Below are 16,399 nucleotides of genomic sequence, written 5' to 3' on the forward strand. Positions count from 1 at the left end.
TGCCAAGGGCCATTAAGACGACAGTGGCACCATCTCTAGCTGACATGGACAAATGTAAAATACACCAGAAGTTGCTCAGCTGCTTACAGGGTCTGTGCCCCCCCCCCCCCCAGTCCTCCCCATTGGAGGCCTTTGTTTTCACACGCAGCTGGTTTTAGACTTCAGACCTTTTTGTTGGTAGATTTATTTTTAGGAGTTCTGGCTGTTATCTATCGCAGAAAAGTTCAGCATTGCAGATGCTGCTGTATTAATAGTAATGGCGGTGAAATGTAACTTAGTTAAATAAAGCTAGCTTGCACTTTAAATGTAAGATGTTTCCTTCCTGTCCAAATCATCCTTCAGAAGATTGAATAAGAGCTGATAGTGGTAAAAACAAAAAATAATGAGGGCACTTTATTACTATAGAGGTAGCAGGACAGGAGCTGGGGTTTGGGGGATGAGATTTTAGGGACAAAACCAATTGAATAGGGATACACCTTGAATGGGGGGTCCTTATACCCTATAACAGTGTTTCCAAACCTTTTAACCCAATGTAGGTAAGACTCCTCTGTAGAAAGTAACATCCATTGACTCACAGTGACGTTTTATTTAATCATTCTCTTGCTTTTCATCTCCATCTTGCACAGACCACCATAATGATTTCTTACAGCCACAACATAATGCAGCAGAAGCTGCCAGATAACATCTTAGGCTCGGCAATTTTTCAGCAGACTCCTCCTTCTTTTCTCCAGCTATATGGTTCCAAACAGTAATCATTTTCGGTTTAGTGTCATGCACCGTAAAGTGGATAAATAAGTTAGTTGGTGGGAAATGGTAGGTAGGTTGTGGAGAAATAGTAGGGTCACTTTCCATTGGGTAGATAGGTTGCTTAGTAGGCAGTGTTCACCATTAGGTATGTGCCCCTATATGTAGTTTACCTTAGTAAATGGCACCCCTAGTAGGTAGTTTCCCAAAGTATGCTGGTGTCCTAGTGGGTAGCCCCCCCCCCTGTAGGTAGGATTCCCCTCTTGGTAGTTTGTCTCCTCCATATGTTTGTTGGATCCGAGTGTAGGTGGCATAAAAAACTCACTTCAGCTAATCCCCAGTCACCACCATTTGCCACAGGCAGCCTCATGCTGCAGTCACTAGGCTGGCATCTTCTCTACCAATGGAGCATGCATGATGACATCACTCATACGTGTCCCTGAAGAAGCGATATTTGCAGCCTCTAGTGATAACAGACAGCCTCATGCCGATGACCTAGAGACCTCACAGCCTAGGATGCGCTATGACACCTGTGGTGGTCACCTCCTTCACTATAAGCCAGAATACAGATCTGCTGAATAGGAATAGATCCTGCTTTGGGGCACAACACATGTTGTGAAGGCTGTTTGGGGTCCCTACATGCACAGAAACTCTGAAAGGCCAGTATCGAAAAGCCACAATGGCTATAGTCTGTATATTTAAAATCATTTAAGTGGCCAAACACTATTTACAAACCTGTATTGTTTTCTTGTAATCGCCCTCTGAAAATAAAGATTGTTGATCCCTGGTTCCTACTGGACATGTAGTTCTGTCATTTGCAGTAGTACATGCGCAGTATGTCTGCCTTTTCTGAGCACTTGCTCTCCTTGTGGAGTGAAACCAGCATGAACCTTACCCTCACTACATCGGGAAAGCCTGTCCCATAAGGACAGTTGTGATTAGATACTTACTATGTGTAAGCCACTGCCCAGTATTCTCTGAGTGCCTCTGTCTGAGAGACTGTATCGATTGTGCACAGAGACATTCCCACCTGAGCCCCCAATGAAATGAGGACAAGGAGGTACCTGCAGGTCAGTGGCCTCGTAGTATCTGCTGCAGGACTGCTCAATGTGCTATCTGAACAAAGCTGCACAAAGGGGAGCTAAGGCATCATTACTGAGCCTTGTACAAAAATGACTGATTTTGGGATAACCCTTTAATGCCTTAGTGCAATGCTATACATCTTTTCAGCTGTAATCCACCTAGAATGTAACAACATTGGTTTATGTAAGTTGGCCTTAACATGACGAGACACTCGACAACACTGCTTTCTTCTCTCTGTACCTCTTTGTACGTCTCTTGTTATTCCACATGAGTCCTGCTTTCAGACAGAGGTTGCCAATAAAGTTTATTGTAGAAGCTAAGTGTCAATATCTGTAGCACCCCCCGCCTGCCGTGCTTGTAATTAAAATGCCACGGATAGTCTTAGAGAGGCATGAAAATTTGATGGTAAATTGATTTTAGGTTCATCTTGAAATTTGTCCTCAGCTGGACTCGATATACTTGGCAGACATTGGATGGCTTTTGTCAAAGGGGTTTGTTGGGGATGAGACAGAGACGTGCTGATCTGAATTTTAAATACTAAGCTTTGCTTATGTCAAATGTCCTTTTGAGATATATATATATATATACATATATATATATATATATATATATATATATATATATTATTTTTCCTTACTTTCTTTTTATTAATTATTTTTTCCCAGATAGGAATGCAGCTGCCAATCATGTTTTCCCATTTTAGCACATTCCTCTTTTTTATTTGCACATATAAGAGTTATACAGCATTATAACAGTTACCTATACTTGTCACTTCATATAGTTTAGGTTGTTCAAGTGAAATGTACCTGGCACATACCCTGTACCTTACAAGAAATGTGTATATCTATTTCAATGCATTATATTAGATGATTGCTATGTATGCATGTTATTTCCAGGAGTTGTCTGCTTTGAACAATTTCTCAGTCGTAACAAGGATGAACTAATCATGTGTTATCCGTATGCTGGAACCCACAGGGATCAATTGTTATCTGTGCAGGAACTTGGCAGTATGAGTTCAGTATCTCTACAGCGCCACCATGGGGGAAACATAACATTACATAGCTGTCATTGAAATCAGTTTTCTTTCTATGAAGTGTAAGGATGAGCTGGGGTCTCTGGAACAAGAGATACTCTTAGTAGTTGCTTTTCACTCTGGCTAATATATTTTTGGGAACCACTTGTTGTGTCTCCCAAAATTCTTATTTCTGTAGTTTATAGCCTAATCATATTCTGCAGCAATGGATGGAGATTTTCAACATTCATATGTGCATTGTAATCAATGAACAACTATTCCCATCTCAATATTTTATGCATATCTATTGCATCCACAGTACTTCCATTGTTGTGTCACTCGGCAGGGTGGTATGGTTAAACCGATGTTCCCTGTAAACCAAACTAACTTTTTTCGATGGAGTTGTTTCCATAGTGCAAAGTGCAAGAATGCAAACAACTTTAATACTTTACTTAAACTTCTTATGCAATTCCAATGCAATACAGTTGCTTTTGCACAGCTTGGGATGTTACAGCTTTTAAGCCAGTTGAATAAATATCGGTCACTGTCCCTTTTAAATGTTACTTTTACAGCCTATTTACTAATGTGCTTTCTAGCATGTGAAAATGTAATGACTAATGCAGATAAAGATATAAACAGATGCAGCCTGTTCACCCAAACTGGGTTATTGTGTGGGTAACCTAGAGTCCAATGAGGGGTCACTTACTTAAAGGGGTATTCCGGTCAAATACATCTTATCCCCTATCCAAAGGCTAGGGGACAACATGTCTGATCATGGGGGGCACGCTGCAGGGACCCCCGCAATCTCCATGCAGCACCCCCATTCTATGGGGGACTGCATCTCCAGTCACGGAAACCTCTTTGCTTCCGGGACTGGAGACGTGATGTCACCCCACACCCCTTGTGACGTCACGCCACACCCCCTCCATGCATGTCTATGGGAGGGGGCATGACGGCCGTCACACCCCTCCCATAGATATGAATGTAGAGGGCGTGGCGTGACATCACGTGGGGGTGTGGTGTGACATCACGTCTCAAGTCCTTTAACTTAGTTTTCCTTTAATTCTTTTTTTTTTGCTAGTCAAATGGAAAAAAATTGATTTTGTTATTATTTTTTTGCAGTTTTTTACTGTGTACAACTTGTAAGAAAAATAATAAAATAATTGTATTGCTCTTGGAAATTAACCCTTGCTCAATTTACCGCAGTGTATGCAATTTATGTTGTGCAATGCACAAAAACACTTTCAGAAATAAACCAACAGAACCCTCTACACATTTTGCAGTTTGTAGAGGACCTTTCTTTCAGCCAAACGACAACTTCTTCAAGATAGTAGTTGGAACTCTGGCACTGACACAGTTCAGAACAGGGCGGTATTCCAAATACTGCCAAGCAGGCTTTTTTATGCAGTTTACAAAACTCCTTGAGACGTCAATGGGTGTCGCATAAACAGCATAACATCGAGAGTTTTGCTTTTTTATAACTCAGATGGCCCTTGTTCTTAAAGAATATCTGTCATTAGTATCACCCACACTAAACTGTTGGTACAGGCTTGTAGTGCGGGTAACACTGATGAAAATCATACTGTTCCTCGCTCCTTGCCTCTGTTTTTCCATAATCCCAGTTCTTTGGTATATGCAAATAAGTAACTTGGTGCACAGGGGTTGCGCACAGTAGAGGGGTCATTAGAATGAAGATGCCGATTGTACGTCACTGTTCACCAGGCGCTCGAGAATGCCCCGATGCACCAAGCTCCACACTTGCATATAACGAAGAACCAGAATTACTGAAGAATGGAGGCACAGAGCATGAAATGGTAAATTTGATTCTCATCAGTGCCACTTGCACTAAAATCCTGTAAAAACAGGTTAGTGCAGGTGATAGTAAGGTCAGATTCTCATTAAAATAGGCGCGAATCCCAGAGGCAGGACCCACAATTATCAGACATTTAGGGCAAATGCTGTGAATGTGCCATAAATGTTTACAATGGTAATATTTCTTTAGTTGAATTTCCCTGTGTGGGGAACCATTTTTTATAATTTTAACATTTCTAAATAAGACATATGGAAATGGATTTTTAGCATCACACTAACCTACTAAAGTTTAACAATGAGAGAAAGCATCAGCACAGCCTTTCAGGTGGACAAACATCTGAAGAAGTTACATTTACGGGAGATAGCTGGAACCTACTTAATGTACTTGTTTTATCCTACACCTGCAAAATACATATTTTCTGGTAATTCTCCTAATGGGGTTACATGGGCTGATCATTAGGTATATGGGCATCCCTGGAATGTTCATTCCTGATAATCCGCCTGTGTATAATGGCCGACAATTGCATCTTTTTGCTGCGGACAATAAAACCCTCACTATTGGCTGTAAATTGCCCTGTGTAAAAAAGGAGATGTGTAGCTGATAGTGATCAAAGGGCCATTCGAACGATCAAGTGATCCCTAATGCGGCCAGGGCTCAGTATTAAGTTACCATTGTGAAGGCTCTGCCAGAGATCAGTGTTCATTATCTGCACCCTGTCAGCCTGTCTATAGGGCACCCATGCCATTCTCTGTGAGGCTGATGGATAACTAGGGGTTGAGATTCCTTCAACTTTTTGGATTCACACAAGCATATTATTTTTTTAAATCACAGAATGTTTCCCGCTGCAAGATTGAAAAGGACGGCTCTCTGTAGGCTGTCTGCAACAGGTTTTCGGCAACGTAATCTTCACTGTTGAAAATCCGCCACAGACCTTATTGACTTAAATGTGTCCTGCGGTTAATTTTCCACAGTGAAGATTCTGCTGCCGAGAATTTTCCGTGGACAGCCATCGGAAAGCCCACCTCCTTTCAAACTCACAGCGGGAAACACGCTGCGAGTTTGAAAGAAAATATGCAGTGAGCTCCAAGTTGCACTCTATTGAAGTGCCATAATTGCATTATCTGAATACTGCATGTGTAGGATTTATTTTGTTCTTCATTATGGCAATTGTAGGGGTCCCTCCCAGAACAAAGTACTTTAGTAATAGGACATAACTTGTTAAGGCTGTATAACCCCCTTCTGATAACAGCTTTTGGTAACAAACTAATACATTTGTAACAAATTGAATTGTTAGAAAATAGAAATGTTTGCTTTGAAGAAATGTTTTTATTGTGCCTCCTGTCCTTGTTTTATCCATCTTATCCTTATGGAAGTATGTCCCATATATGAAGATACACTGGATTTAGACTTCACAGTGGTCTTCATTTGTATCCTGTTATAGCAGGCAGAGCTGAGGCCGCTTCCTTTAAGTAGCAACATTAAAACTCCGTTGTATCCTATTACACACTTGATAGTCCAGTAAACAATGCTGCTTGTTTCTTTCAGCAGCGCTACCTATGTTCATTTAATTGTGTTTTCTTGGTTGCAATGAATTTTATTTGATTTGTAATGTAGAAACGATTGTCCTGCTGTAAAAACACTAAATAATGACTTCTTCGGTTACTCAGATGGGAGTTGTATTGATGCTGTATGCTTGCAATAGCTTTAATGATATACAGACAGTTTATTGCCGGTGTTTATTGTACAAAGTGTTCATTTCTTCTTATACTGTATCTGTGATTAACACTGGCTAGAATCAGCAAACATAAAATTGAGCAGCATCACAATGTATGCCCATTACACGTTTTATTCTTTTAACTCATTTTTCAGCTAATTTATACTCAGTACAGCTCTGGAAACTATTTATGTTGCTAACTGCTGTTGACTGATCTCATCAAACCTTCTATCTGTGGCTTGTTTGATAACCCAGGGCAGCTCAGCTCAATAATGCAAGAGCAGGGATGTTGCTAGAAAAGGCTGGGACCCACAGCAAAAATCAGATTCCCCCCCCCCCCCCCCAAAGGCTATTACTAGAATGAAGGGGCAGATGTGCCCGACTGGGTGCTTTGTTTCTTTGTGATTCTGCTCTTCTACACTCATGAAAGCAGAGCAAGAAACTGTCAAACAGTTGTATTAAATCCATATACTTCTCACTCTTCTTTCATAAGCTGAGGGCTTCAGCCCTTCATTCTAGTGATCAGTGGGGGTCTCAACACCCAGACCCCGACTGATGACAAATTCTGGCATGTCCCCATGACACATCAGAAGTTTAAAGGGGTTGTTCCCAACTGCGACCAGCAATCTGGACATTAAAGGGGCACATACCATTCAGCTGCTGTTGGGCCCCCCAACATACATACATACATACATATACAAAGTATACACACACATACTATATATATATATATATATATATATATATATATATATATACATATACATATACATACACACAGCAACAAACACACTTGCTTTCTGTGCAGCAAAGTTGTAAGTGGTCCATATGGAGAGAAATCCTCACAACCTGCAGTGTGCTCTCTGCCAGCCTCTGCTCCTCCTTTGTTTTGACAGCAGAAAAGCAGAAGTAGCCAGCGGCAAGGGGAAGGGCCCTGCAGACTGTACCTGGGGAGGAAAAAGGCCACTTTATATGTATAATTTTGACCAGGGCTCCTGACTGCAGTACCACCCTGATGGTGGCCCTGACATTGGGACATGAGGTTCTGGTAGGGGAGGTAGGACCACATTGGGCCACCACGTCCCACAGGCCCCATATGAGTTGTGTGGTCTCCCTTTATGACCACTATGCCACTGTAAATAAATACCTGTTAATAAAACATGAGTTTTCAAAAGGTACAACTGTAATAACAACACATCTACTGTACAGGTAATAACTGCTAGATTTGGTGGGTAAGAAACCCACTGATTGCCAAAATAGGATATCATGCCCCCTTTTGAATAAAGCGATGGTCCACATGCACGCTGCTACTCTATTGAAAGTCTATGGAATTTACAAAAAAAAAATCAGTTTTCAGCTATTTCTGTCTGACCCATAATACTGACAATTGATGGGGGTCACAGTGGTAATACACCACCAAACCAGCAGTTATCACCCCCTTGAAGGGGATTTTTTATTTTTTTTTGTGTGCGCTTCTGTATTCTACACTACAGAATCCATACATTTTGCTGCTTATTATAGAGTCATGGCCGTAAATGTCGGCACCCCTGAAATTTTTCAAGAAAATAAAGTATTTCTCACAGAAAAGGATTTGCTATACACATGTTTATTCCCTTTGTGTGTATTGGAACTAAACCAAAAAAAGGAGGAAAAAAAGCAAATCGGACATAATGTCACACCAAACTCCAAAAATGGGCTGAACAGAATTATTGGTACCCTTAACTTAAAGGGGTATTCCAGGCAAAACCTTTTGTTATATATATCAACTGGCTCCGGAAAGTTAAACAGATTTGTAAATTACTTATATTAAAAAATCTTAATCCTTCCAATAGTTATTAGCTTCTGAAGTTTTCTGTCTAACTGCTCAATGATGATGTCACGTCCCGGGAGCTGTGCATGATGGGAGAATATCCCCATAGGAACTGCACAGCTCCCGGGACGTGAGTCATCAGAAAGCAGTTAGATAGAAAACAACAACTCAACTTCAGAATAACTATTGGAAGGATTAAGATTTTTTAATAGAAGTAATTTACAAATTTGTTTAACTTTCCGGAGCCAGTTGATATATACAAAAAGGTTTTGGCCTGGAATACCCCTTTAATATTTAGTTGCACGCCCTTTGGAAAAAAATAACTGAAATCAGTCACTTCCTATAACCATCAATAAGCTTCTTACACCTCTCAGCCGGAATGTTGGACCACTCTTCCTTTGCAAACTGCTCCAGGTCTCTCTTATTGGAAGGACGCCTTTTCCCAACAGCAATTTTAAGATCTCTCCACAGGTGTTCAATGGGATTTAGATCTGGACTCATTGCTGGCCACTTCAGAACTCTCCAGCGCTTTGTTGCCATCCATTTCTGGGGGCTTTTTGACGTATGTTTGGGGTCATTGTCCTGCTGAAAGACCCAAGATCTTGGATGCAAACCCTGCTTTCTGACACTGGGCTGTACAGTGCAACCCAAAATCCATTGGTAATCCTCAGATTTCATGATGCCTTGCAAACATTCAAGGCTCCCAGTGCCAGAGGCAGCAAAACAACCACAAAACATCATTGAACCTCCACCATATTTCACTGTAGGTACTGTGTTCTTTTCGTTGTAGGCCTCATTCCGTTTCCGGTAAACAGTAGAATGATGTGCTTTACCAAAAAGCTCTATCTTGGTCTCATCTGTCTACAAGACGTTTTCCCAGAAGGATTTTGGCTTACTCGGGTTCATGTAGTCTTGCTTTTTTATGTCTCTGTGTCAGCAGTGGGGTCCTCTTGGGTCTCCTGCCATAGTGTTTCATTTCTTTTAAATGTTGACGGATAGTTTGTGCTTACACTGATGCTCCCTGAGCCTGAAGGACATCTTGAATATCTTTGTAACTTGTTTGGGGCTGCTTATCCACCATCCGGACTATCCTGCGTTCACCCCTTTCATCAGTTTTTCTCTTCCGTCTACGCCCAGGGAGATTAGCTACATGGGTTACAAACTTCTTGATAATGTTGCACACTGTAGACAAAGAAAAATCTAGATCACTGGAGAGGGACATGTAACCTTGATATTTTCCTCAATTTTGGTTCTCAAGTCCTCTTCTGCTCTTTCTGCTGTCCATGCTAAGTGTGGCACACACAGACTCACAATGCAAAGACTAAGTGAACTTCTCTCCTTTTTTATTTCAGGTGTAATTTTTATATTGCCCACAATTACTTGCCCCAGGTGAGTTTAAAGGAGCATCACATGCTTGAAACAATCTTATTTTTCCACAATTTTAAAAGGGTGCCAATAATTTTGTCCAGCCCGTTTTTGGAGTTTGGTGTGAAATTATGTCCAATTTGCTCTTTTCCTCCCTTTTTTGGTTTAGTTCCACTACACACAAAGGGAATAAACATCTGTATAGCAAAACATGTATTACTGCAATCCTTTTCTGTGAGAAATATATATATATATATATATATATATATATATATGCAATTTATAAATATGTATACATTTCTGTCACCACTTTATTTGAGAATTACTTTTCCCCTCTGGAGTGTCCCTTTGAATAAAAAAAAAAATAAAAAAATTCTGCTACATGAGTTTTGCAAATATGAAAGTGTTGTTAATGCATGCCCAGTTTGCCAGTTGTCACATAGAAAGTACCGTATTTTTCGCCCTATAGGACGCACCGGCATATAAGACGCACCCAATTTTAATGGTGCAAAATCTAGAAAAAAAAGATTCTGCACCCAACAGTGATCTTCAACCTGCGGACCTCCAGATGTTGCAAAACTACAACTCCCAGCATGCCCGGACAGCCGTTGGCTGTCCGGGCATGCTGGGAGTTGTAGTTTTGCAACATCTGGAGGTCCCCAGGTTGAAGACCACTGGATAGGAGGTAATACCTACGTGTCCCCGCCGCTCCGGACCCGTCACCGCTGCTCTGGATGTTGCTCCATCGCTGTTGCCGCGTCCCCGTGGTGTCCCTGTCGCTCCAGGCGTCTTCTTCCCCTGGATCCACGCTCTCCGTTGACGTCATCACATCGCCGTCATCACGTCGCTACGCAATCCACTTCTATTGGATGACGGGATGGCGTGTGCGATGACGTGATGACGTCGAAGGAGAGCGCCGGCCATGCAGGGGATCCCGCCACGGAGCAGACACTGAGGAGGCAGGTAAGGTCCCTCCCGGTGTCCTGTAAGCGGTTCGGGACGCCGCGATTTCACCACGGCGGTCCCGAACAGCCCGACTGAGCAGCCGGGTTAGTGTCGCTTTCGCTTCAGAGGCGGCGGTCAGCTTTGATCGCCGGGTCTGAAGGGTTAATATAGGGCATCGCCGAGATTGGTGATGTCCTGTATTAGCCGCGGGTCCCGGCCGTTGATGGCCGCAGGGACCGCGGCGATAGGTGTGTATTCGCCGTGTAAGATGCACCAACATTTTCCCCCCAGTTTTGGGGAAGAAAAAGTGCGTCTTATACGGCGAAAAATACGGTAGATGTTTGTACCTGTTGTGAATGCATTAGGTTTATTCCTATTCAGAATCTTTTTGCTTTTCCAACACTTCAAGTAACCGAGCACTGAAAGGTTAAAGCTTCCTCAACACTAATACAAAACTGCCGACATTTGCAATGAAGTCCACATCTGCAGGGAATGAAGGTTTCCAGAAATGTCTGCCCCCCTCAATGTTATGACATGTGACAAATACCATTGTGATGTATGAATGGCATTAGCCCCAGTGTTCGCAGCAGAGATTTCTCTTTGGTGCATATTATGCAGTGTATTATGTAGAGTAGAGTGTTCTGCTAAGTTTGGCACTTGGCGCAGTTTCTTCCTGAGTCATCATGTTGAGTCACATGGCTTGGTTATCTGGGCTCGCACCTGCTCGTGGGAATTTTCTGGTGAATTTATTGCTTCCAAAAAGTGCTTTATTCTACACGCACTCAAATTAAAATATGAAAAGTAAATAAAAACTCTGTGGTGATGTTGTGTTGTCAGAAAACATTCTGCTCGCAAAGGGTTTTGGGAAAATATACAGCGTCCTAAATCTAAAATATTTCCTTTTATTTATCACACAAATCACACTTTTAATTTGCTTGATTTTATCGTTATTATTATTATTGTCGTTATTATTATTAAAATTGTTATTTATTTGTATTAATAATCATAATATTAATGATGATTGTATTTATTATCATTATTTTTGTTATCACCATCATAAACAGCATATGAGTATGTTTATGTATCAAACCAAGTAAACCTGTTTTACACAGATCACAGATATAAACATTTGTTATTGTTTGGAATATATAAAAATATAGTGACTCCTAAATGTATATGATAATGATCGTTATGGGTGATGGTAGTGCCCTGATGAGGAGATGGCACAGTCATTATTTGAGTCACAGTCCAGCGAGCTCTCTATAACCCAGTCGTAGTTCCCTGAGCTAGGGGAGTGGTGGTACGCAATCTGGGCTTAGAACCTAGATCCAAACATTTGGTGTCTCAGAACTAAACTCACGTTCCTAAGGGATGTTACTTCACTGTGTTGCACTCTCATTGGTTGGTCTGCATTACAGCTAACACTGCACAGTCACTGAACTGCTTAAAGGGGTACTCCACCCCCAGACATCTTATCCCCTATCCAAGGGGATAAGATGTCTGGTCGTAGGGGTCCCACTGCTGGGGACCTCCACGATCTCTCCTACCCCCGAGTCATCAGCTCTATCCTTGGATAGGGGATAGGATGTCTACCTCTTTAAGTGCCACTTTAGTGAGTGCTGTCTCTCAGGCTGCCCTCAGAAAACATCTCCACTCAACTCCACTCCTCTCATTGATAGGAACCTTACTGTACACTTCTCTTTACAGATCAGGGATTGGCTCTGTAGCCACAGCTCCAAATCACAACGTATACTCTCCGCCCATTGTAAGCATCGGTACTTACCCAGGGAGCATTCACTTGGTCTCATTCACACCAATCGCGGACGACAGTGTGTTCCATTTGCTGGCTCCTGCTATTTACCTATGGCCACATGGTGCCAGGGGGAAATGCCCTTTTAGCTTTAACACAGCAAATCACAGTTTGCCATTAAACTCAGATTCCTGTGGCATAGGCGCCTGACAGTCCGGGGGGCCCTGCCTGGTATGTTATTACCTGCGTCACCCTCCTTATCACCTGGCTTTGTTTTAAAAACTATTTCCACAAAACTGTTCCACAAAAAATGCTGCATAAGTAAAAAAATAAATAAAAAAAAAGCCCCAACAAACTAAGACAGCCATACAAACTATATTTCCATAGATTTAAAACTGACATCTTTAAAACTTAGTTAAAATTTCAGCTTATTCCCAGATATCCCAGGAAGGAGTAAGAAAGCTTTGTGCTGCGTAAAGTTGAAGATTTCTTTCATATCCTCTGAGTGATGTCCTTCAGGAAAGTCAAGTGACCCTTACTTGGTAGCAGTTGACATAACTTTCTATTTGACAGCCTGCAGCCGTATAACATGGAATCAGCATGCTGGGCACTGTGTGCTTTCTGAAGGGGAGGGGAGCTGAACTCTGGGGTCTTATGTGATGGAAAGGAACACACATTGACAGTGGTATGTGTTCAGTCATATGTTAAACAAGTAGACCACTTATGATTTCCTATAGTAAACGTATATGTCATACATGAATGATGTTTTGTGGGTACTTGCTCTTACAAGGGGTTCTGCAGGTTTCTTTATATCTCTAGCTTTGTTTAGTCACTTTACATTTTATTTTTGCATGTTCACACCCATGAATTCTATATCACCAGGAGTATACATAGAATTCATGGGGCAACATGCAAAATCAAAGTTCCCCTCTTAAGCCAAGTAGCCCCCCACCCCAGTAGGCAGGAAGGTAGGTCTCCCCATTAGGCATGTACCCCCCCCATTAGCCAAGTGGCCCCCAATTTGCTGACAGCCCTGCTCACCTGCTAAAATAAATAAAAATACAATTCTTCATAAATCCTCTCCTGTGCAGAGCAGCAGCCACCCACCATCTTCTTCCTCCTCGGCTCCGGTTCAGGCGGCAATGTCAAATGATTTCACTGCCTGTGCCAGAGAAGAGGCTAGGCTCCGCTGCTGGTATAGGCCACAGTCTAAAGCTCTTTGCAGCCTTTACCAGCTTGGTAATGCAAAAAAAAAAAACACAGCCAAAGGTGCGCCCCTGGCTGAGGACTGTCTGGAAAGGTGAATTAGGGTAAAAGAAAAGATGGGTCCTTACCCTACAGTAGCATCTAGGATAGAGGAAAGCTGGACAGCTGCCACGAGGAACTTCCCGAGGTGACGTCAGTCTCACCGGTAGCAGAACAATAGGAAAAGGAATGGGCGCTGGTCCATGGATACATATAATAGTTTTATTTAAACATATAGAGCATTGCGTTTGACCCCGGACAGGTGTCTTCATCGGGCCTGATGAAGACCCCTGTCCGGGGTCAAAACGCGTTGCTCTATATGTTTAAATAAAACTATTATATGTATCCATGGACCAGCGCCTTCATTGAGGAACACATTTTCATTCCTTTTCCTAATTACCAGCTTGGTGGCGCTTACTAGGCTAGGGAACCAGGACAGGTGTCAATTCTTCAAACAGAAAATAATCTTCATCAGGACCTTCCATTAACATCAATGGAGATTTATTTCTACAAGGATTCCATGTAGATTTTGAGGATGAATCCACATGGAAATTATTTTGGAATCTGCAGCAAATTACTAAGGCTGCATGCATACTACAGAATCTCCGCCCAGATAAACTAGGCCTGCTTGGGCATTGTTGCTTCCTATAGCTGGCTGGATTTCTGCTTTTCCTCATCTGTGTGTACAGATTGCGGACTCACAGAGAAAAATCAGCAAGGAGAGAAATTCCGGGTTAAGATTCTGGTGCAGCAGCCTCCCATTGGTTTCAATAGGATTCTGCTGCACTGCACACACTGCAAAATTTTCTGCCATGAAAAATCTGCAGTGGGAAATTAAATTCTGGACTTCACTGAAAGAATGTAATGCATTGCTGTGAGTAGAGATGGCGCATGTTTGAGTGGTCTTAGCGCCAAACGATTTAGTCGGCACCTACTCTGCACAGAATGTCCACCCAGAAATTCTCGCATGTCAATAGGCCCTTACTCTGCTCTTTACTCATAACCCCTTCTCCAAAGCGTAAAAAACTGCATATCCACCGCCCAGATAAATTCTGTATTGATGAAAACACATAAGTAACACAGTTATATATTGTTAGTAACTACTTTAAGGCAGAGTTATTTTCCTGACCTTGTAAGTGATTGCAGTATACTGAATGATCGATATATGATATGAGAAAATTGTTATAATTCATGAAATAGGAGACATAGCTTTTACTGAGTTTTGTGTATGATACCTTACAAGACAATACCTGGTGTCTCCCCTTGTCATTAGTTACCATCACTTCAGCCTCATTGCCATGTGTATGTAAGACCCATTAGTGTACAGCCACACACATAGCACTTTGCTCAATCCATCTCTAGGGGTTCACTCCGAGCCAGGAAGTGGCCTTAATTGAGGATGTCTTTAATGGATATCAGAGAGCTTTTACTTTCTGCCGATGTTTAATGCACTGTGTTTGTATCAAAGCCATGAGGTCTTGCTTGAGGAAGGCAGTTCCTATTTTGCAAATGATATAGGCTCTATTGAGATTTAAAGGGGTACTCCAGTGGAAAACATGTTTTTTTTTTTCCGTTTTTTCAGCAATTCTATACATCTTTCCCCACCTCAGTGCTTCTATTTGAAAACCCTGCTGGGAGCCCTGAAAGGCTCCTCAGTACCGGCCATTCAGGGCTACCGGCGGGGAATTTAAAAATGAAAGTAAAAGTACTCTGTACATTGTTGGGGAGGAGCATGCCGTCCGTTCCCCTTCTTAATAACTTCTGATCGGGTCTCAGAAGTGAGACCCAATGCGATCATTCCCTCAGCCCCTGTACTACTGCCCCAACATGGAACAGACCCTGTTCCATGATGGGGGTAGGATTCACTCGATTTTGAGTAATTCCTGACAGCTCAGAGCTGTCGGGTTTTGGTGAAGCAAAATTCACGCGTTTTCCTGTGAGTTTTTCATCATACTCCGAGTGTTTTTTCTTTTTTGTCGGGAACATGCCCCTTTTTCTGCTGACTGTGTCCATTTTGACAGGTTTAAAAAACACTCTGAGTGATGGTATTTTGAGTCGGGAAATTGTGTTGCACAAAGTGCCGCATGAGCTATGCAACACAAATTTGGTCGCACAACCCGAGAAATAGAGTCGGGTTGACATTAGTAAATCAGGGCCATTATGTTGGACTATGAGATCTAGAGAAGATTTTTTTTTTAACCCTTACTTTCCAATAATTTCAGCATGCTGTGCCAAAAGTTTCAGCATGCTGTGCCATCCTAAGATATTTACATTTCTTTGATTAAACTCAAAGGTTACATTGGAACTTCTTGATCTCTCATGGCTATATACGACTTAGAGGCTAAGGTGATTTCATAATAGCTCATGGGTGTCAGATGCAATAAAAACATATATTCACAGCTATCTTTGTCATGTTTGGCTAAATTGGCATGTTGTTTTGTGGATATGTACAGATAAGAGTCTGTCATACTCCTCTGGGACATCTTATGTAAAGGAAAGCAATTGATTGGACAGCTTTCACTAGCTAATGATAATCTGACCCAATTGGTCTGTTTTGCAGTAGGCTGTAAAGAGAAATGCTTATAACTGTCAGGAGTGTGACCAGTTGTTCTGACCTCTAGTGGAGAATATTAAAACTGCAATATTCATAATAAGATTTTTATGTGGATAGACACCACAAACTAAGAATGAATCACTGATGGATTGATTGAATGATTATTCTTACAAAAATACAAAAATTGTTAGTGTGGTAAATACATTTACTGTAGATTAAACATTTTCACTTAATCTATAGTTTATGTTTCTCAAGCTACATAAATGCTTGGCGTAAAGATGTCTCTTCTGCTGGTGTTTCTGGATTTTTGTAGGCCACAATCTTGAATTATCTAGTATGCCAATTAATACTTCCAGGAGACGGG

The 16,399-nt window shown here is 41.7% G+C and overlaps 1 protein-coding gene across 7 annotated transcripts in view; it reads left to right on the forward strand.

The window, feature by feature from the left end:
• Positions 1–16,399, forward strand: part of WWOX (WW domain containing oxidoreductase) — a 1,139,839-nt gene that overhangs the window by 505,316 nt on the left and 618,124 nt on the right. The gene's annotated exons all lie outside the window — the stretch shown is intronic.

This window comes from Hyla sarda, chromosome 6 (assembly GCF_029499605.1).
Source record: "Hyla sarda isolate aHylSar1 chromosome 6, aHylSar1.hap1, whole genome shotgun sequence".
Taxonomy (NCBI): Eukaryota; Metazoa; Chordata; class Amphibia; order Anura; family Hylidae; genus Hyla; species Hyla sarda.